This window comes from Bombina bombina, chromosome 4 (assembly GCF_027579735.1).
Source record: "Bombina bombina isolate aBomBom1 chromosome 4, aBomBom1.pri, whole genome shotgun sequence".
NCBI lineage: Eukaryota > Metazoa > Chordata > Amphibia > Anura > Bombinatoridae > Bombina > Bombina bombina.
This window is the reverse complement of record NC_069502.1, coordinates 198332186-198354608: the sequence shown is the minus strand read 5'-3', so window position 1 is coordinate 198354608 and position 22423 is coordinate 198332186. Positions and strand designations below refer to the sequence as shown.

The 22423-nt window shown below is 36.8% G+C and overlaps 1 protein-coding gene and 1 pseudogene across 1 annotated transcript in view; both read right to left on the bottom strand.

The window, feature by feature from the left end:
- HS6ST1 (heparan sulfate 6-O-sulfotransferase 1) overlaps positions 1 to 22423 on the bottom strand; it is a 249272-nt gene that overhangs the window by 142257 nt on the left and 84592 nt on the right. The gene's annotated exons all lie outside the window — the stretch shown is intronic.
- Positions 10898 to 11016, bottom strand: LOC128658476 (uncharacterized; annotated as a pseudogene).

Here is a 22423-nt window from a genome sequence, read left to right as displayed (position 1 = left end):
ATTGCATGTCTGTCAAAAGCATTGAGATAAGAGGGCAGTCTGCAGAGGCTAAGATATAAGGTAATTACAGAGATAAAACATATATTAATATAGCAGTGTTGGTTATGCAAAACTGGGGAATGGATAATAAAGGGATTATCTATCTTTTTAAACAATACAAATTATTGTGTAGACTGTCCCTTTAATGTTTAAAGATAAATAATCCCTTCATTATCCATTCCCCAGTTTTGCTTAACCAACACAGTTATATTAATATACTAGTTTACCTCTATTATCTGTATCTAAGCCCCTGCAGACTGCCCATTATCTGAGTGTATTTTGTGAGGTTTTGTTTTAGCTTTTTACAATCTTGCATTTTAACCAATTAATGATGGTTCTTTTAAACTCATTCTCAATGGGAGTGAGCACAAATGTCATCTACATATCCCACGTGAACTAAACATAGAAACATAGATATTGACGGTTGATAGTTTGTAGGATAGCCTTATGCTTGTCCCATGCATGTTTAAAGTCCCCCACAGTGTTTGTCGCTACTACCTCTTGAGGAAGTTTATTCCATAAATCAATCACTCTTTCTGTAAAGAAGTGCTTCCTCAAATTACTCCTGAATCTACTACCCTTTAGCTTGAGATCATGACCCCTTGTTCTTGAATTGTCCATTTTATGTAAAATACCCACAGCCTCAGTTAGAAACATAGACCTCAGATAGAAACATAGACTTATACAACTAGCATTGTATAAGGCTTAAAACAAATAATTTAAAGAAACAAACTGAAATAAGGGGCATCCTGCAGGGGCTTAGAAACAGGCAGGTAAACTTAGAGGTTATAAAGTAAACAATAATAAAGAGTGTATGTGTGTGTATGTATGTATATATGTATGTGTATATATATATATATATATATATATATATATATATCTATCCCAAGACAGAGTAAATACAGCACTATTAAATATAGATGACCCTTGTTTTTGTCCCAAAACATAAAATCACATGTGGAGGGAGGAGAGTAGACGAAAATAAGTATTTTTCACTCGCAGCCTAATCCCAGGTGAACAGAAGGAGTCCGCTTAGACAAGGGAGATCCTCCAAGGAAAAATCTAAAACAGAAGAGGCAAGGGCGCACAGCAAAAAAACAAAAAACAGCGTAGCCAAATGAACACTCACGTTTAACAACCTCAGCTCTTATGAGGTATGAATAAAGCACTGTAGGGCATATAGACACTGTAGATCTTAGCTCAGTTGACCTCAAGCACCCAATCGTTCTTTTCTTGCAGGTGTAGTCCTCACCTCCCCTACAGAAGATTAACCGTTTCAGAGGGGAGGGCAAAAATCCTGTTCGCAAACCATCTTTATGTGACCTCCTTATATGGTGTATAAAGGGGATGAGTGGTGTGGGCTTACAAAGATTGTTAATGCCCCCCCCCCCAAGCCTCCTATTTATACTCTATTAGTGTCCCTGACTTCTATTTAGTTATATTACCGGTCACCATGTTTGATCTAATCATTAACCCTTCAAATCGACTAATATAAATAGGGCAGAAAACCCTATATATATATATATATATATATATATATATATATATATATATATATATATATATATATATATATATATATATATATATATATATATATATATATATATACACACACATACATACATACATTACACACATACACACACACATAGTGTGTTAACATTATATTATATTGGGATTACATAGTTGCTTCAACCTATTACATAAATATCGCAAGTAGACTGCCCCTTTAAAAAAAAAAAAAAAAAAAAACTTCTCTTCACACTCTAAACACACTATTTAAACCTCTTCCATTATTAAAGGGACAGTACACTGTAAAATTGTTTTTCCATAAATGCATTTTAAATGACTTGTTATACCAACTGCAGAGTATAAAATATTTGAGAAATTGCATTTTCAGTTTATTTGTGTATCTGAAGTAGCTGGTTTTGTGCTTTGAAACCACAGCCTATTACAATGGGTTGAGCTTCAGGTAATATCAGATCTCATTATGTTATCACTTTTATGTACACAGACTTGCTTCCTTATCTTATATTTGTCTGGAACAGCAAAGCTCAATACATAGAGAGAACAATGGAAAATTATCATTTTATTACTTAACTATCATGCCCCCACTGAGGGTGTAACTTCTTCTGCTGGCTGTGTTTACTTAGGCTTGTCAATAGCGTTGGGAAACCACAAGCTAAATCAGCTATTTCAAATGCTGAAATATAAGTAAAGGAGCTACTTGCAACCAATTTAATACACTCTAGCAGGTAAAAAGGATCATTGGGAATAATGTAAAGGGGAGAAAGTTTTTGGGTGAACTGTCCCTTTAAGCACTACATTGTAATTTATGCAATCAGAGAGATATAACACACAATGTAAAACTTGCCTTTTCAGAATCATGAGAAGGACTTTGAAGCAATGACTCTATTCAGTAATAAAACACAATTCAAATTATGTGTAGTAAAATAGTTTTTCAATATATATTTCCAGTATTTATTTTGCCCTTTTTTCTAGCAATTTAATTCTGAAACCAGTGGGCTATTAAAACAAATACTGTATTTAATAAAGTGCATCTGCTGATCATTCCAATGCTAATAATTGCTTTGCATGCATCATCATATAGCATGTCATTAGTATTTAATGTAATCACAAAACTGGTTCATGCAAATTATTTAATTTTTCTTTAATTAACTTTGCAAATTCTTTTGCCCCTTTCTAAATGGTACTGGAAACTCCAGGTCTGTGTATAAGGCAACAATACATCGAGTTGACAATATCACCTTAAACTATAGCGAAGGAGACGAACAGTCCCCTATCCTATAGAGGCCAAAAAGCTAATGCCCTAACCTACAAATTCCACAAATCAAATTGCTTGTTCAGGCAATTTGCAGCAGACTGAAAATCTAGGTTACAGATTTATCTCTCTCTCTCTCTCTCTCTCTCTCTCTCTCTCTCTCTCTAGTGGAGCATGGGAAAAAGTGAAACGCTTACACAAAAGTGGTGTTTATTGTACCTATATGTTGATATATTTTTCTCTGCATGAATTTTACACAATGCTGTGGGTTGTTTCTGGTATATGCTATACAAACACTGGGGGTGGGAAATAAGTATGTCCCTTAAAAGAGGAGGCCATTTTTAAAATGTAGGGATAAGAATTATGTAGAATAGTTGTAGGTTAGCAGTCAATAATAGTAAATAACAAGGACAATGGCACCTAGGTTAATTTCATAAAGAGAAAATGGTTGCTTGACATTTAATTTATTTTTACCGACTGACTTAACAATCAATCCAATTTATTCCAAATAGATCTGAATCTCTCCACCTTCCTACTTGAATCAAAGCCTTTTCTATAAAAAAAAAATTAACAAAAATATCCTAAAATATTTATGAAATTAGGAAAACCAAAACAATTTTGAATTGGGGGGCGGAGCCAATAGCCGAGGCAGCAAGACGACTTTTAACAGAGCTCCTGCAGTGGGACTTAATAAAGTAGTATTTGAAACAAGAAATAGAATCCTAAACTACAATTTCTTTTGTACTTAAGCCCTAGAATTTGTAGCAGCTAACACAGGTTTTCCTGCCAGAGTGTTTGGCGTTGCAACAGCACAGAGATCATTCTGGCCTGCCAAGATACACGGAGTAAGCCGCCATTATATGAAACATCTACGCATTATAGCTATTGGCAGAACTACCTTTCTTTTTTTTTCTTTTTTTTTATATATACTCAAACCCAGACTCAAGATAACTTATGGAGAAGCAAATTGTGCATGGGCTACGCAACTTACTAATTTCCATGGAAGCCCACCACCAAGAACTCATGGAAGAACTGAAAATAGCTATGAACATAAAAAGAGACTCATCGATTCTATGGGGATCAGAGGAAGCTGCCAGACCCTGCGTCCTGAGTATCCCATACCATGGAAGAGAAGTACCTCAAGACCTGAAGGAAGGAAGTTGCGAGGATGAGCGGAGTGCTGAGCCTGCTTCAGGGGACCGAACGGATTACTTTCAGCCATATAGTTCTCTGAGGCCCATTATCTCTGAAACGGAAGATACACTGCACTCTGATGTGCAAACGCAAGAACACTCACCATGGTCTAATGCAGTGGAAGCGGAGACACACCATGCTATAGCTGCGTGGCAGCTCAAAAAGTTTATTACGTCGGATGGCTGTTACTTTGGGGCACAGAGTGGGGGACCGCTCGCAGGATCTCCTGCACGCAAAACCCGAGTCAGTATGATTGGCTTTCTAGTCTGTGTTGCCGTGATACCTGAGAGGTTATGGGCTGTGCGAAATGTACCGATCCATGTGCTGAGGAGTCGCAGGATAGGAGTGGGGTAAGCCTGTGCTAGCAGCCCCGATATCTCCAGAACCCCACTTTCGCTTATTTGTAACCGAACTTGCAGTTGCAGTGTGGATTCTTGTGCGATTTATCCAGTCCTTATGAGGGGCTTTTCATTTGACATTATTCAGCTGTATTCTTGAACTATAAGGGTATTTGCATCATGTTATTTTACATTACTCTGTGAAATGTTTATTGCGGACATTCTCTGAAGCATTTGGTTCCCAGGTTGACTGGCCCTTTTAGCAGGCTTCCTTATAGGTGTTTTATTGTTAGCACTGCTCTCAACCTGGAGATGTGTAGTTTCTCCGCAGGTTACATGAACGGTACCTCCTCTCCAGCCAATACTATAGATTTAGTGGACTTCCTGGTAAATAAGACGTAGTTTTTGCTAATTGAGTCTTGGAAGAACTTGGGACATGAGAGCATTAAAATGATTGCCTCACCAGGCCACCAACGGACTGGAGTGGGTTAGAATAGAGAGGACACATTAGCTGAGCGCATACCAGAGCTATAATCGCTATCTATAGTTGTTTATTTTTCCTAATGAGACCCTAGCATCTTCTTCACCTTGGACCATAATGCCCTAATAATGTTGCATATGTTAGCAGATAAATGTTTGTTTCTCTCATTTCCCTTTCTTATACAGTGCCAGATCGCTATACAAAGTTTAAAATGCGCATACGTTTTTGAGCCGTCACATGTTTGTATCTGTATTACAAGTAGATGGGTGGACCATAGCTCTTCTGGGAGACAGAACATCACACACTTATAGATCTGACTATTGACATATCTTTATATGCACCTTCACATGATATAAGCTTAGACTGAGGAGGGACATATATCACTCAAGTACCTGCTTGCGCAAATGATCACTAAAATATTTATATGCGCATGAAAGACCGGGGAGATCCTCATTACAGTCTCTTTAAGATGCAATATACTGGTTAGTCTCTACTTGTACACATGTTAGATGTCGCCCTTTTTTTTATTTTTATATATAGCTCTGTGAGATAGTGGGAGAGTACGTAACCATCTTATCTATATTATAGTTATCCTTTATGTATAACTCCGTTACGTTTTCGATTGTATGTTTACATTCCACATATGTTCAGTAGTTAGACACCTAACATTGACTCCTATTCAAGACATATGCACGTAGCAAGTAGGAGTCTATGTCATATAGGTAATTTATATATCTAACTATCTATGCTTAGTATTAAAAGCTATTCCAAATAAGATAAAATACCTAATTTGGTTACCTAGTTAGACTCACTCCATTTTACTTTTTCTAGACTGATAGTTCACATGGCGCATATACACTATATCCCACTAGTATATCCATGGTTTATTTTCCCTCATTCCGATATACTCAGTTGTTTGGGTTTCTGTTATTGTCACCTAAATGGTGTGTTGTTCTTATTCTATATGTTATTCCCTTTTATTATTAGTGACTGTAAGACTGTCATCACTAGTCTCTTTATAGTTCCGTCCACATTATCAGTATATATTACTTGTTTATGCTGAGCCTCTCTCCTCCCTTTCCCGCCGGTGCTTGCTGCCTGCGGGTCATATCCTTATTCCTTTTTCCAGCATCGCCTATAGATGGCACTCCCCTAGGAGAGGGGCTCATCCAGAGATTCCCTATGCTCTAAATATCCCAATGTTCCCCTTTCCACATAACGCTGCAGGGAGACTGCTGAATCCTATTATCCCCCATGCTTAAGTTTTAGATCTCTCTCCACTACATTTTCTACATGTTTGTTATAACTTTCTCTTTATCTAGACAGAACACCTTATTTAGATAATTACTCTAACCTAATAAAGCTCTGCCCCTCACAATTGGTTATTCAAACAATGGATCCTCCCTGCGAAGCCCACCCTTACAACCGTATAATGAGTCTTTTCATACCTGCCCTCCTGCCCTGTTTGGCTCCGCCCCCCCCCATTCCCTTCCCCACTCCACTTCGAGCGGCTTTTGCCCGCTGCGTTCCCTTATCCCTCTCCCCGCTAATTTGGTCCATAAGTGGCCAAACATAAGCCAACCCACATCGATCCTACTTTTACTAGCTTATAAATCCTCTTCATGACGATGTGGAGAATATACTCTATTTCCCCTCACCCCCACAAAACCAACCCCCCCTTGCTTCTATATTTTTTTTTTTTTATAAATATCTTATGGTAAGGCTATCTCTTGCAAGGTGGGGTCATTTCTAGTCTACATACCATATAAAATATAAAAATGAGGTCTTAATTTTGATAGTCCAAACCCTTTGCTAATACCTTTAGTACCTGTGATTTACATACCCCCTCTATCCAGCTTTATTGCCTAGTAAACCTTCTTGCTTCTTCATAACATTAACCAACTATAGTCTCTCCACCCTTTTACTACTCTTTATTGAGCCTTATCTTTTTTTTTTTTTTTTAAACTCATACATGCATACTATGTTGGCATAATGTGTATTGTTGATTTGGCAATTTCTGGGTAATAGCACTGTACTCTTCATCTATGTCACTATTTTTGGATGTATCACAACTGTTAAATTTACTTATGACTTCAATAAAAAATTATTTCAAAAAAAAAAAAAAAAAATTTGAATTGATATGGTCATGGGAGAGAGTTTGGTCTATTAAGATACACTGCAAGCCGTTCATAGACTGCAATGAGAAAATTATACAGAGCTTTTTATTTTACAAAATATCTAAAAAAACATGTTTCTTGTGAGAAAATAAACCTGCTTTATGGATGTGGATCAGTGTGGTTTCTAGATTTGCTATCTTTTTAAAAAAAAATAAAAAAAAATAAAAATCCATCTTTCTCTGACCTGCATCACATTTTTTTTCCTTAGGAAGAAAAGTGAAGGCCCCTATCTCACCTGCCAAAGATTCCATGCACTTATCCAAATCTCCTGGCTCCCTATAAAGATTTTCTACCTCCATAGCCCATTCGCTATAAATCCTGCTTCTTACAATAGCACATTTGCTGGTTCTATAAAGCAGCCCCTTGCTTTTTTCAAATCAAGGATTTATTTTATGCCAAGTGACTGGACGTATCACACACTCAGACAGAGCTCATCCTCTTATCGGCATAAGAGTGCTTCAGAGATTACTTTATGAGAAGCACTGAACCACTCAGCTCGGTCCCAAGTGCTTAAGTGCAAACTCATTTCCACAGATAAGAGCCACTCTGAGCTTATAAAAAGTCAGACCAAGAAGCAATCAAATACATTACTTTCACAGCTGAATTTTTTTTTTTTTTTATTAACATCTATATACATTTATTAAATATAGATACGTAGAGAAACAAGAGGAAAATATGTTCAGGGACCATGGAGCTTGGATCCTGAACATTTGTAAGGTAGAATGTATTTCTAAATAGGCCCCTCCCTCCTTTATAAATAAATAAAATCTGTCTAATTGTACTGATAACCTATCTACAAGCCAGAAGTTGTTTTTTTTTCTCTCCTACAGATCTGTTTATTCATTTCCTTGTGGACCTCACAATGCTTTTTTGGCACCATCTACCCTATTTTATATAGTTACTATTAAACGATTAGCATGAAAAATATTCGCTTAGAGTTCTCTTTATTTTCTAGAACTGCTCTATTTATTGACTATAGCATTAGCAACCAAATACAGACAAGCTTAATTTAATCAAGATTGGCGCAGAATTATATTTGTTTTTTTCCTTTGTCAGATTCTAATCCAATACCTGACATTTTTACCAATGGTGCACAGTATTTAGTTTTCTAATTATAAAAAGGGATAAAAGGACAGTTCTAAAGATTCACAAGCAAAGTAGCAACTTTGCATATAAATGTCTATATGATTCATAGATTCAGTATGATTCAAAGGATGAATAGAAACATTTCTTTATGCAAATATATCAGAATTACATAAAAATGCATGTTTGAAAGAATTTATAATGGTTTTGATAGTAATTATGGACTTGGGAAAGTGCACTCATTTCAACAGGTGTGCTACTCTATTATAAATCAGCGTCACTGCGTTCCCCTACTCATGTATCCAGCACTACAAAAATTGGAAACTCTTTAGAATTACATGATAAATAAATGTAGGCAATTTTGCACCACGGAATCAAAAATATTTGAACAGTTTGAACAATTAATTATTTGTGGTCTATACCAATGTATACACATTTTTGCAAAACTGCTCCCCCATAAAAGCTTATTTGTATTCGCAAACAAAAACAGAGAAGTATGTAAAACAATCTGACTTCTGCTTCAACTGCTAAAATTCCTGAACTCCCTTTAAAAAAAAAAAATATAAAAATATATATATACAATATATATATATATATATATATATATATATATATATATATATATATATATATATATATATATACACACATACATATAGCAGGTATTGGCAGGTGCACTCTCACTAACACTTTAGTTCCAAATGCCAGGGTGCTAGAATATGGAAATCAGGAGAAAGCACTCACTGGTCTTGACAATACTGGATTTATTCAGTAACGTTTCGGGGAATACACCCCTTCATCTGGATTTATTCAGTGACGTTTCGGGGAATACACCCCTTCATCTGATGAAGGGGTGTATTCCCTGAAACGTCACTGAATAAATCCAGTATTGTCAAGACCAGTGAGTGCTGTCTCCTGATTGATTTATATTATATATATATATATATATATATATATATATATATATATATATATATATATATATATATATATATTTATAAAAAAATGTATGCTTCACACTTTCAACATAAAGTGAAAAAAAAAGAAAAAGGAAAGAAAACTAAGAACAAAACTAAAGGTGGAACATGACCAAGCATCTAGGGTTATAAATAACCATACAATACATTTTGTTGGTTATAACAAGATCAATAGATCACCAGCACTCAGCCCCAATGCCCTACTTACAATACCATCAAAATGAAGAGCAGTTTATCTGAATGAATTCAATAGCATTCCTGATTTTATCTACATGAAATGAAAAGTTGACTTTTTACATAAGATAATAAAGGTGCCCAATCCTATTCCCACCTTTATTTTTAATTAGGCTCAAAGTCAAAGCTAAAACCCTAGCTGGGCATTAAAAAAAACAAAAAAACAATTTATGCTTACCTGATAAATGTATTTATTTCCGGATATGGCGAGTCCATGGAATCATCAATTACTAGTGGGAATATCACTCCTGGCCAGCAGTAGGCGGCAAAGAGCACCACAGCAAAGCTGCTAAATATGTCACTTCCCTTACCCATAACCTCCAGTCATTCAGCCCGAAGGGAAAATGGGAAAAGAAGGTAACACAAAGGTGTAGAGGTGCCCGAGGTTTTAGTTAAAAATAACTCTTAAAATAAAGGGTGGGCCGTGGACTCACCATATCCGGAAATAAATAAATTTATCAGGTAAGCATAAATTATGTTTTCTTTCCTAAGATATGGTGAGTCAACAGAATCATCAATTACTAGTGGGAACCAATATCCAAGCTAGAGGGCACAGATGATAAATAGGGAGGGACAAGACAGGTAACCTAAACAGAAAGCACCACTGCATGAAGAACCTTTCTCCCAAAAGAAGCCTCAGCTGAGACAAAATTTCAAATTTTTCAAAACGGTATGCAAGACTGAAATCCAAGAAAAACATCAGAACATCTATCAGGACGGTCTGCAGATCACATGACCATAAATCGTACCTTTGAAACTTGGCGTTCTGTCGAATTGCCCACAGAAGCCAACTCCTGAAACCCCCCATGTGAGGGTCTACCTAGAGAACACTTCCGGATGGAAATGCTCACTCCCAGGATGAATTATCAGTCTGTTTAGAAGTCCGACTCAGAATTGTCCACCCCTGGAAAGTGGATGACCGACAGCAAATGTGAGCTTCCTCCCACTGAACAATCCAAGTCAACTCCTACATGGCTAAGGAACCCCTAGTTCCTCCCTTATGGTTGATATAAACCCTAGAGGTGATATTGTCCAACTGGAACCAAGCCAGGAACGACTGAGGTCAAGTCATCACAGCATTGGGAATTGCCATCAACTCCAAGATGTTTAAAGAGGAGAGCAGATACTTCAGAGTCCATAATCCTTAAAGACCCAAACAGCTTACCAGCCCAGCAGGTTGGCATCCGTGTTCACATCACCCAGGAATATCTCCAGAAACACGCGCCCGGAGATAGATACCCCTGAAAAAAATACTATGGAAGAAAGTCTCTTGTCATCTGATCTTAATCTATCCTTTAAGACAGATCCAAAAGTTCTCTATGTCATAGAAAATAGCAAAAAGGAATGATGTCCATGGAATACCATCAGATCAATTCCCTCCATACACAGGGTCACAGAAAAGTGAAGAAAAATCAACTGCAGCTAAATCTAAACTCCCAACTTCCTGGTTGCAAGATGGCTAAGCTAGCCACCGGCCACTAAAACTTACTGTTGGCCGGACAGACTGCAGAGTGGGGAAAATAAATAAATCCTTGATTTTCTGACCTCTGAAAGACATCTCCTAGATAAAGAATCAAATAAAAGGTCTAAGCATACCGCACCTGGTGTTCCCAGACGGTCTCCCATCCAGGTACTGACCAGACCTGACCCTGCATAACTTACAAGATCAAATGAAATCAGGCGCATTCAGGGTATTGTGGCAGTAGTCCCAAATAAATTTCCCTTGTGGATAGAACAAGGAAACTCTTCTCCAGATTCATTTCCCATCCCCGGAAAAGAAGATTGGACAAGATCTCTTAAAAGAGAGTTAGCTCAAAGTCAGGATGATACCTGAACTATATATTGTCCAGAAAAACACACTAGCAATATCCCAAGACCTAAAGGTCTGTCAGGGATGGCGCAAACTAGGAAAACTAGAGAAAATTCTGATTAAGGAAACAATAAATCTCTCAAGTCTAAATTCGTTATAAACAGGCCCACTAGAACCAAAGGAGAAAGTATACAATTTTGAAGGACAGAATCTGAAATATATGAGGTAAATACCTATATCCCGTTCCCAAACTGGAACTGTCACTCCAGAGATGAAGACCCTGAATCCAGTTCAAGGAATGCCTCTCATCAGATACTCTAGAAAGAGAAATCCTCCCCTGGGAGGAAAACTTAGATTGGACTTGAAAAGGCATGACCCAAACAAAGTCTCATCCATAAAAGGAGACACTAGAAGCATGTATTTGGAGGAAACAGAAAGAATTGAATCTGCAACTGCAGAACTATAAAGCCTAGACTGTACCACTAAACCACAGGTAGGCTTCTCAGCAGACCATAAATTTCAGCCACAATGCCCGGCGGCTAGTACAGCAAGTCTAATAAGACAAGACATTGCTCTAAATGAACAATTAAACCTGCAGCTTCTTACCGATATCAGAAAGAAAACTAGATTATCTCTGCAGAGATCTAAGTTATCGGATTAAAAGTAGAAAGTTCCCTTCTACTAAAGACACCGTGCATTTCAAGAGAGACAGCGACAGAAAATCCTAAAAAGGACGCGAGACAGGGAAAAATATCCCCAGATTCTCTATAACAATCCTGTTAATATCTCACAGCACATCTAGAACCCTTCCAGAGAGGAAAGAAAAATATATAACTGATAAAGTTCTTAAAACTCCAAAAGAAAGACAACGATAGGGATCGGTGTCATCCAGTCAGCCAAGACCTCCTGATAATATAAGAGGCTTTGAAGCAAACAACTGAAGGATACCACTTCAGTAACAGATGAAGGAATTATACTGTCCAGATCGGAGATTTCAGCCTCAGAAACTACCGACAAATCCTCCCCCCTTCTTGGAAGAAGACAAACCTGCGTAGCAGCAATGTGGAGCACAAACCCTCTTATCCGAGACTTAAAATGTCCTCTTGCCTTTTCCCTGAAGCAAAGGAAAACAGACCAAGCCACAGATACCGCAGAAGATACCTGAGCTTGCAACTTCTGTAAGCAAATACACTCCTCAAGGAGATTGAGAGGAACCACAGGGCACTGCATGTGATGCCATATAGGCTTGGAACATAAAAGGAGAAAGCTGTGGCAGTGCCTTAACAGCAACATCCTTGGAGACATGAAGTTCAAACCAATTTGTACATTTAATAGCATTTGCGAAATCAGAGGTACAAAAAAAATGTTTAAGCCAATTCTTAGTTGAGCAAGCCTTCCACACAACTTCAGCATCAGTAGAAGGAATTATACTGCCTGAATATGAAATTTCACCCTAAGATGCACCCGAAGAATCTTCATCCTCAGACTTCTGAGAGGAAATACTTTGATTAGCCACTTCAGGATCAGAAACCTTACTTACTGTTTCTTTAAAATTTCCATTTTCCCTGCAGCATGGGAAAAGCAGACAGCGCCTCAGATACCACAGAAGATACCTGGGCAGTAATATCTTGCAAAATAACTCCAGACGGAGCATGAGAGGAAACGCAGGGCACTGTATGTGCAGATGAATAGGATTGGGACGCTTGAGGAGAAAGCTGCGACACATCTGAAACAGGAGGCTACTGAACAGCATCCACCTTAGCTAATGATAGTTCAGGGTCAAAAAGTCTATTTCTATAAGCTAAAGTTCTTTCAATACATGAACAAAAAGGTAGTGGGGGTTCCACCTGGGTGTCAAAACACATAAGCTACAGGTAACATCCTGCACAGCCTCCTGATCCATAATACAAAAAGAAGAAGAAAAAAAAAATATTGTTAAAAATCTTTTAACAAAGGATATAATACAGAACCAAAAAAACGTTCTAAAATAAATGTTCCCTTTAAATTTACCAAATCAAGAAAACATACCCCAGGCAACATATGTACACCCCTGCACGCCGTAGCTTGATAAGTCGAGTCCTAGCAGGAAATAAAATGTATAACTTCTATACTAGCCAAAACCTTGCAGAATATAATGAAAAGGATTTCAAGTTGTTCAGTATCACCTAATCTGCAATCACCATAATAAAAAAAAAGCCATGGTCTGATTTGTGTAATTTGCCCATTACTGACCACAGATAACTACTGAAAAGGCAAAGTCCTGTTCAGGAACTGCAATTACATGCATTTTATCTACAAACGTAGTCGCTTCCCTGTTTAGGGAGTACCTGTGATTAATTCAAAATGACAGAAGGGAGGGAGAGAATAGGAAAAGCAAAAATAAAAGTTCAATTCATTGGATAGAAACAGCTTGGTAGTGACATAATTATGTGGGACGTGGCTTAATTCCGTACAGTTAACCCGTGTCTATTTAATATTTATACATTCTCGTAATGCCAATATCACCAGCAGTCTATTGTGACTATCTGATGGAAATACAAATTGCACACTATTTTGGTAACAAAACAAAAAATTGGCGGAAAAAAAAGGCAAAAATGTTTCTAGTCAAACTTGAAAGAAAGTGACCTAAATACTAAAGCATTTCAAGTATAATTTAAGTGCTGAGTGGCAGGATGGCCTGAATGAGGGGACAAACACCCTCAAACCCTACAGACACACTGGTTTTCGGTTATACAGGGTGTGAGAGCAGTGTTCAATCCAATCCTCAGGACACATTGAGGGGCCGATGCTATAACGCTCTCTGGGGTGGTGAGATTCTAGAAGAGTGCTCGCCAGTCCTATTTCCTTGTTGTAATTCTAGAAATCCACTTTTTACCCTAAATACAGTGGGTCTTGCTAAAGGGCATATACTGCATTTTCATATGGAAATGAGATGATACATTACAAAAGTGCACAGAGAAAATCGTAAATTAAAAATCATACAAAACTAATAATTGAACCATTCACACAAATACGAAGGAAAAAAATTGCATTAAGATGCATCACAAATCTTAACAAAATGGTTTACCAAAAATTGTATTTTATTTAAAGTGTCAGTAAACCTAAAAAAATAATGTTATATAATTCTGCACATAGTGCAGAATTATATAACATTATTTTAGTGTTATCATTATAGAACCTTTTTTGAGCGGGTCTGTTTTTTTTACTCAGCGCATCGGGCCAGCTGTATAGTCACAGCCCGGCCCGACCGTGCCATAAGACTAAGTGCAGCTCGCTCCTGCTCTGTCTGACAGTGGGAGCGAGCTTCACTTAATGCTGGCCCGATGTGCTGAGTAAAAAAAACAGACCCGCTCAGCAGAGAGCGGGTCTGTAAAACAGGCATATTTTTAAAAAATTAAAATGGAAAAAAAGGTTTAATAATGATAGTGCAGAATTATATAACATTATTTTAGTGCTATGTGCAGAATGATATAACATTTTTTAGGTTTACTGTCCCTTAAAAAAAAAAAAAAAGTCTGTAGTACAGTTTGTATACAATACATTTAACACTAAATACATTTAATGCACCCTCCTTCAATTATGGGTGCCGCCGTTATGGAACCTAGGTTTTTCTGCAAGAATCTGGAGAGTTGCTGCACATGTCAGCACTTACAACTACATGGAATAAACTCAATAAAATGTATTTCGTGTTTAAAGGGACAGTCTAGTCAAAATTAAACTTTCATGATTCAGCTTTTATCATCAAATGTGCTTGTTCTTTTGGTATTCTTTGTTGAAAGCTAAACCTAGGTAGGCTCATATGCCAATTTCTAAGCCCTTGAACGTTGCCTCTTAACTCAAAGCATTTTGACAATTTTTCATAGCTAGTTCAGGTGCGTCATATAGGTAACATTGTGCTCTCTCCGGTGGAGATATTTATGAATCAGGACTGATTGGATAAAATGCAAGTAGGTGAAAAGAACTGAAATAAGGGGACAGTCGGCAGAGGCTTAGGTACAAAGTAATCACAAAGGTAAAAAAAGTACATTAAAGCATAACAGTGTTGGTTATGCATAACTGGGGAATAGGCAATGGGATTATCTTCTTTATAAACAACAATTATACAGTAGACTGGCCCTTTAAGGCTGATGACAGGGAGCAGAGATGAGGATAAACACTATTTTGGGCAACCAGTTTGGAGAAGCTAGGATTCTAAATGATTCTTGAAAGCAGGCACATTATTTTTTACAACAATTTAGTTACTGAATAAGCAGGGTGAGTTTTACATTAACAGACCTCATCTTGCACCTGTTCTGCTCCTTCCCCAATGGAAGATTTAAACAACCTTGGGGTAATGCTGTAATTAGCCGTCTCTAAACAAACTGCATGTTCCAACCTGTATGTATTCCCTAGAAACTAGCATCACTAATATCTTCAGGAAATAGGGATGCTGCTCACTGGGCATGCATTCCCAAGAGGGCATCTCTAGCACAAGATGCAGGCAATGGCGTCTTATACACGTACAGCCTCTAATTCATTCAGGGATCATAAATCCTAATATAATATATACACACAAATAATAATACTTGTGTGATACTTTACAACCTTAGTTAACTCTTTCAATTCTGCCTTCAAGTTTCACACTCAAACCCCATTGTTTACATATATGAAAAAATGAATATCCTGGTTTACATTCAGAAGAATGCATCTCTGAATGATAGACCATGAGTCTGGCTACAGCAGACACAGCATTTAATGTGCAACAATTTCAATCAACTGATGGTTGTTTGCACGTGTGAGTGAGTGTAATAGGCACGCTCATGCCTAGAACGTCAGATATCACATGCAAGTGGCTCCCTATTGGTCAGACCAGGTAAGGTAGGCATCTATGTTTAATGAATAAGCAGTGGTTTCTGCTCGAGACCAGCAGTGCTTTGCAGGTCCAAAGTGGTACATCTACTGTGTGTTTAACACCTTTGCGGGGGTTAAACACACAGTACTGCAGTGTTGATAGTCTTACAATTACATGCGATAACAAATTAGAGCATGTCATTTTTTTTTATTTTTTTTTTACTATTATGGACCTTTCATTTCAGAAAAGAAAAAGCAAACTGGTTAATTGAACACAGAGTTGTAGAACAAAATAGCTACTAAAGTGCTACATTTCAACTGTCTACTAGACAAAGATGGGGACTTGATCATTCTATACCAATTAACAGACCTGAAATAATATCCCTTATAGATTATATGCAGGAAATATTGACCGCTAAGAACATACCCATCAAATTTCATAATTGCATCAAATCTAATTTCATACCTCTTATGCTCCAAATGGATGTTTCTTCAATATGACATGCATAGATACTACCCAACTACCAAGGACATCCTCAGAGGGTAAGGTGGATATACAACAGTAAAGACTTCAATCAATCACATCATCGTGCTAGCTGTTTTCAAATTTAAAGGGCCAGTAAATGCATGATAAAAAGACAATGCAATAACACTGATCTGAACTTCAAATGAGTAGAAGATTTTTTTCTGACAAATTTTAAAGTTATGTCTATTGTCACTCCCCTTGTATCATGTGACAGCAATCAGCCAATCACAAATGCAGATAAATATACTCTATGAATATTCTTGCAGATGCTCAGAAGGAGCTAGAGACTCAAAACATGTAAATATAAAATGACCACATTTTGTTAATGGAAGTAAATTAGAAAGTTGTTTAAAATTACATGCTCTATCTGAATATATGCAATAAAACTTTAAAAATATAAAGTGCCAAACATAGCTGAGAGTGTTAAAAAAAAAAAGTATATATATATATATATATATATATATATATATATATATATATATATATACACACACACACATATATATACACATATATATTATATACATATTATATACATATTATATACACACACACATACCTGAAGACACCTATCCACATATAGCAGACAGCCAAACCAGTACTGAAACATATCAGCAGAGGTAATGGTAGAGGAGTATAATGTAGATCTGTAAAGTGAGGTGGCAGATGAATCCCCACGACCGAATTTACAGAGAGCCTTAGAATTAATTTCCAATAGGTGAAAACATGGCATCATTAGGCAAATACTCCCTTCACATCCCTCAGACAAACGCTGTACTTTGAGAGGAACTGGGCTTCAAAATGCTTAGAAGCGCCTTTCACAGAAGAAATCAAGCACAACTTGCTTCACCATCTTCCAACGAAGGCAAAGTTTGTAAAACCTGAAGTATGAGTGAGGTGGGAGGTGTATTTATAGTCATTTTGAGGTTTGGAAACTTTGCCCCCTCCAGGTATGAATGTATATCCTATACGTCACTAGCTCATGGACTCTTGCCACTTACATGAAAGAAAGTTTAATTTTGACTTGAGTGTCCCATTAAAGAACTGCACTTGGTAAATAAGGAATCCCCTCAAACTAATCACTTTTTTATAAACTGGATACACTACAAAACTAAACTACAGCAGTGATTTCTACAGAAAATATTACCAGCCAGGTGGTGGCAGTGTAATACGGTGAAATGTTATATTTTCTGGGATTTAAAATAAATAGTGCAAACAAACATTAAAAAATATTATCCAAGTTTAGCTTAAATATTGGCTTTCATTTTAGCCAGGTGGTCAGGAAAATCACACAGGTGGTGTGCCCATTTAATAGGTCCTGGAGAAAACACTGCACCTTGTGTGTGACCCATCACTATCCAACAGGTGTTTGAAGACTTCCTACAGAAAAAAAGAATCATCCACTTAAAAAAAAATAAAAAAAAAATCTATCAAGACAAGATATTTCTTTGCTTGTCCTGTTCATATGCTGTGCAAGCTAGAAGATAGACTGCATTAATAGCTTTATCTAATGTATTGGCAATTATGTTTTATGTAAACTTCAAATAAAAAAAATAAAAAATTATAACTTTGCTTATTTTTAAATAACATTATGCTGATTTTCAGACTCCTAACAAAGCACCAAAAAGTTTTAGATGTATACAGATGTCTACAGACTCCTGTATGTGTAATGGGTCTTTTCAGATGCAGGGGAGTGTCTGCTGTTCCTGCTTTTTCAGCCCATTTCAGTGGGTGTCCCAGCCTAACCTCATCAACAGTGCTAAATTGGGAGCTTTTAAGTATGTTTTTAAAAGGGTTTTTATATCAGTATCTGTACATATTCTTCTTTAGAGTGTAGTACATGAAGTTATATGAACATTTGGTGTAAATTGTCCCTTTAAAGGATTTTCTTTCATGATTCAGATAGAGCATATAATATTAAGCAACTGTCTACTTTATTTCTATTATGAAATGTTCTTCATTCTCTGTATTTTTTTGTTAAAAAGCATGGACGTAAGCTCAGGAGCATGCACATGTATGGAACACTATTTGGCAGCAGTTTTGCAAGAGCACTAGATGGTAGCACTCTATTCTGCCATGTAGTGTTCCAGACACCTAGCTAGGTAGCTCTTTAGCAAATAATACCATGGCACATTTGATAAGTAAATTGGAACTTTCTGTTTTTTTTTTTTATTGTATGCTCTAAATCACAAACCATTTGGGGGTTTCAAATCCCTTTAAATATGTTGCTATGAAGCTGGTTCTTTCCAACATTATTTACCTCACTCTGAATAAAGATTATAAACACTTTCTCTTATGAGATCTCTCCTCTTCAGCTTTTACCTTCTAACTTTTGAAGTAAATAGAGTCACAGGTGTAACCAACCCAGGGAAGCAGACATGTCCATAGATAAAACAGAGCCATGAAAGAGATACAGATCATATTTCATTGTACAATCCCATACTATTCTATTTTATAAGTCAAGTCTTTGAGTCACATATCGACATCTCTTTAATTTTTTTCTATACAACTAGATGTGTGTGTATATGTGTGTGTGTATATATGTCTAATCAATAAATAATTGAAATTGTCCAGAGGGTATATTTTTATCCATTTCGGATGGTGTCCGCTTTTTGCGTGTAAATAACCCGTTTGTGTCGGTTTCCTTTGTAAATAATTTTGTGCCGATTTTATCATCCTTAATGAACATGGTGATGTCTAAGAAGTGTATTTGTTATTGATTCCACTCCTTTGCAAATCTTAAATTGAAATTGGTCTGGTTAATCATATCTACAAATTCATTAAATACGGATGTATCTCCCTTCCAAATTATTAGGATATCGTCAATGAATCTTTATCAGTGTATAATATCAGTAAAACGATTCTTTTGCCATGTCATCAAACATGCCCATATCTAGATTTGCGAACTTAGTCCCCACAGCAGTACCTGTTTTTTGGATGAAGATTGTATCTTCAAAGGAGAAGTAATTTTTTGCAAGGATGAATTCGATTGAATCACTTAAACAGATTTGTTTTTTGTTGATATTGTTCCTTAAAGAGTATTCAATTGCCTCTATTCCTTTTTTGTGAGGGATGGATGGGTACAGGGCTGATACATCAAGTGTGGCAAAGGCATAGTCATCTTCCCATTTGATTGTGTCTAATTTTGTAAGTAAATGAGGAGTGTCTCTTATATATGATCTTAGTTTCGGAAATAGCGGTTGAAGGAAATAATCAACATATTGTTAAATATTATTGGTTACATTTCCTATGCCCGATATAATTGGCCTGCCTGGTGGATTTCTTTTATCCTTATGTATTTTGGGTAGGTGGTAAAACGTTGACATTGTAGGATTTTCTATTTTAAAGCATATTTTGTTCTTTAAAGCTCTGTTCAGAAGGACATTGTATTTCATTAAGAATTTTTCTGTGGGGTATTTTTCCAATATTTCATATGTTGTCTTGTCTGAAAGAAGACGAGTCACCTCCCCTATATATGCTTCTCTGTCTTGAATGATAATTGGTCCACCTTTATACGCCTCTCTGAATATTATTGATGAGTCTTCGCTGAGTATTTTCAGTGCTTTCTTTTCTTTAATACTGAGATTATTTTTCTTGATACTATGTTTCACACAATTTGTCCAAGTCATTCAAGACTAGATCTTTAAATAAATTTATGAATTTACCTTTTGAACGAGCGGGATAAAAGATTGATTTTGGTTTGAAATTGCTATGTTCAATCTCAAAATCTATTGTGGATTCCGTTGTGTACTCAAGGTCCAGAAAAGTCTGAAAAGCCTACCCATCTCCTTGGGTTAATGTGATTTCATCCTTGTTTGGGTTCTCAATCCTCACAGTTTTTATATATTTTTTTTTGTTTTTTGCTGCTCTTTTGAAAAATCTCTTTGTAAAAAGTCATTTTTCTTATGAATTTGTTTATATCTATAAACAAAGTGAATGGGTTGGGACCTAACATTGGGGCAAAGGATAGTCCCATTTTTAGAACCGTTTCTGTTTCCGTAAGTGATTTTTTTGAAAGATTAAAAGAGAACAGTTTCATTAATTGTTTACAGTTTTGAAATATAAAACTGTCACGCATTCAGTTTAGTGGGACTTAGTACCAGTGGCATTTGATAGATTTATCATCATTGTTTAATATCCGTTTTTTAAAACATAGTTCCATTTTTTATCTTGAGCATCAATTTAAGCATTTTTTATTCTTACCCATCGTTTAAAAAAAATAAAAAAATATTTCTATCTATATTATTGTCTGGGTTCTGACTTTTTCATACTTTATACGAGTTAGATCAAGCCAGAAAACCCAGACCCAGAATAAAAACACATTATTTTATATTCTATTTTAGATCTTTTATCTTATACAGCCTCAATATCTGAGAGATTTTTTCTTTTCTCAGTTTTTAATAGACTAATTAAAAAACAGAATTTATGCTTACCTGATAAATTACTTTCTCCAACGGTGTGTCCGGTCCACGGCGTCATCCATAACTTGTGGGAATATTCTCCTCCCCAACAGGAAATGGCAAAGAGCACAGCAAAAGCTGTCCATATAGTCCCTCCTAGGCTCCGCCCACCCCAGTCATTCGACCGACGGACAGGAGAAAAAAAGGAGAAACCATAGGGTGCCGTGGTGACTGTAGTTAAAGAAAGAAATTTATCAAACCTGATTAAAAAACCAGGGCGGGACGTGGACCGGATACACAACGTTGGAGAAAGTAATTTATCAGGTAAGCATAAATTCTGTTTTCTCTAACATTGGTGTGTCCGGTCCACGGCGTCATCCATAACTTGTGGGAACCAATACCAAAGCTTTAGGACACGGATGAAGGGAGGGAGCCAATCAGGTTACCTAAACAGAAGGCACCACGGCTTGCAAAACCTTTCTCCCAAAAATAGCCTCAGAAGAAGCAAAAGTATCAAATTTGTAGAATTTGGCAAAAGTGTGCAGGGAAGACCAAGTCGCTGCCTTACATATCTGATCAACAGAAGCCTCGTTCTTGAAGGCCCATGTGGAAGCCACAACCCTAGTAGAGTGAGCTGTGATTCGTTCGGGAGGCTGCCGTCCGGCAGTCTCGTAAGCCAATCGGATGATGCTTTTCAGCCAAAAGGAAAGAGAGGTAGCAGTAGCTTTTTGACCTCTCCTCTTGCCAGAATAAACGACAAACAGAGAAGACGTTTGTCTGAAATCCTTTGTTGCTTCTAAATAGAACTTTAAAGCACGTACTACATCTAAATTATGTAACAAACGTTCCTTCTTTGAAACTGGATTCGGACACAAAGAAGGCACAACTATTTCCTGGTTAATATTCTTGTTGGAAACAACCTTTGGAAGGAAACCAGGTTTAGTACGCAAAACAACCTTATCTGAATGGAACACCAGATAGGGCGGATTACACTGCAGAGCAGATAACTCAGAAACTCTTCTAGCAGAAGAAATAGCAACCAAAAACAGAACTTTCCAAGATAACATTTTGAATGTAGAGGTTCAAACGGAACCCCTTGAAGAACTGAAAGAACTAAATTCAGACTCCAGGGAGGAGTCAAAGGTCTGTAAACAGGCTTGATCCTGACCAAAGCCTGAACAAAAGCTTGAACATCTGGCACAGCTGCCAGTCGTTTGTGTAACAAGACAGATAAAGCAGAAATCTGTCCTTTTAGAGAACTCGCTGATAATCCCTTATCCAAACCTTCTTGTAGAAAGGAAAGGATCCTAGGAATTTTAAACTTACTCCATGAGAATCCTTTGGATTCACACCAACAGATATATCTTTTCCATATTTTATGGTAAATTTTTCTAGTTACAGGTTTTCTGGCTTGTACCAGAGTATCTATCACAGAATCCGAAAACCCACGCTTAGATAAATTCAAGCGTTCAATTTCCAAGCCGTCAGCTGGAGAGAAACTAGATTTGGATGTTCGAATGGACCCTGTACTAGAAGATCCTGTCTCAAA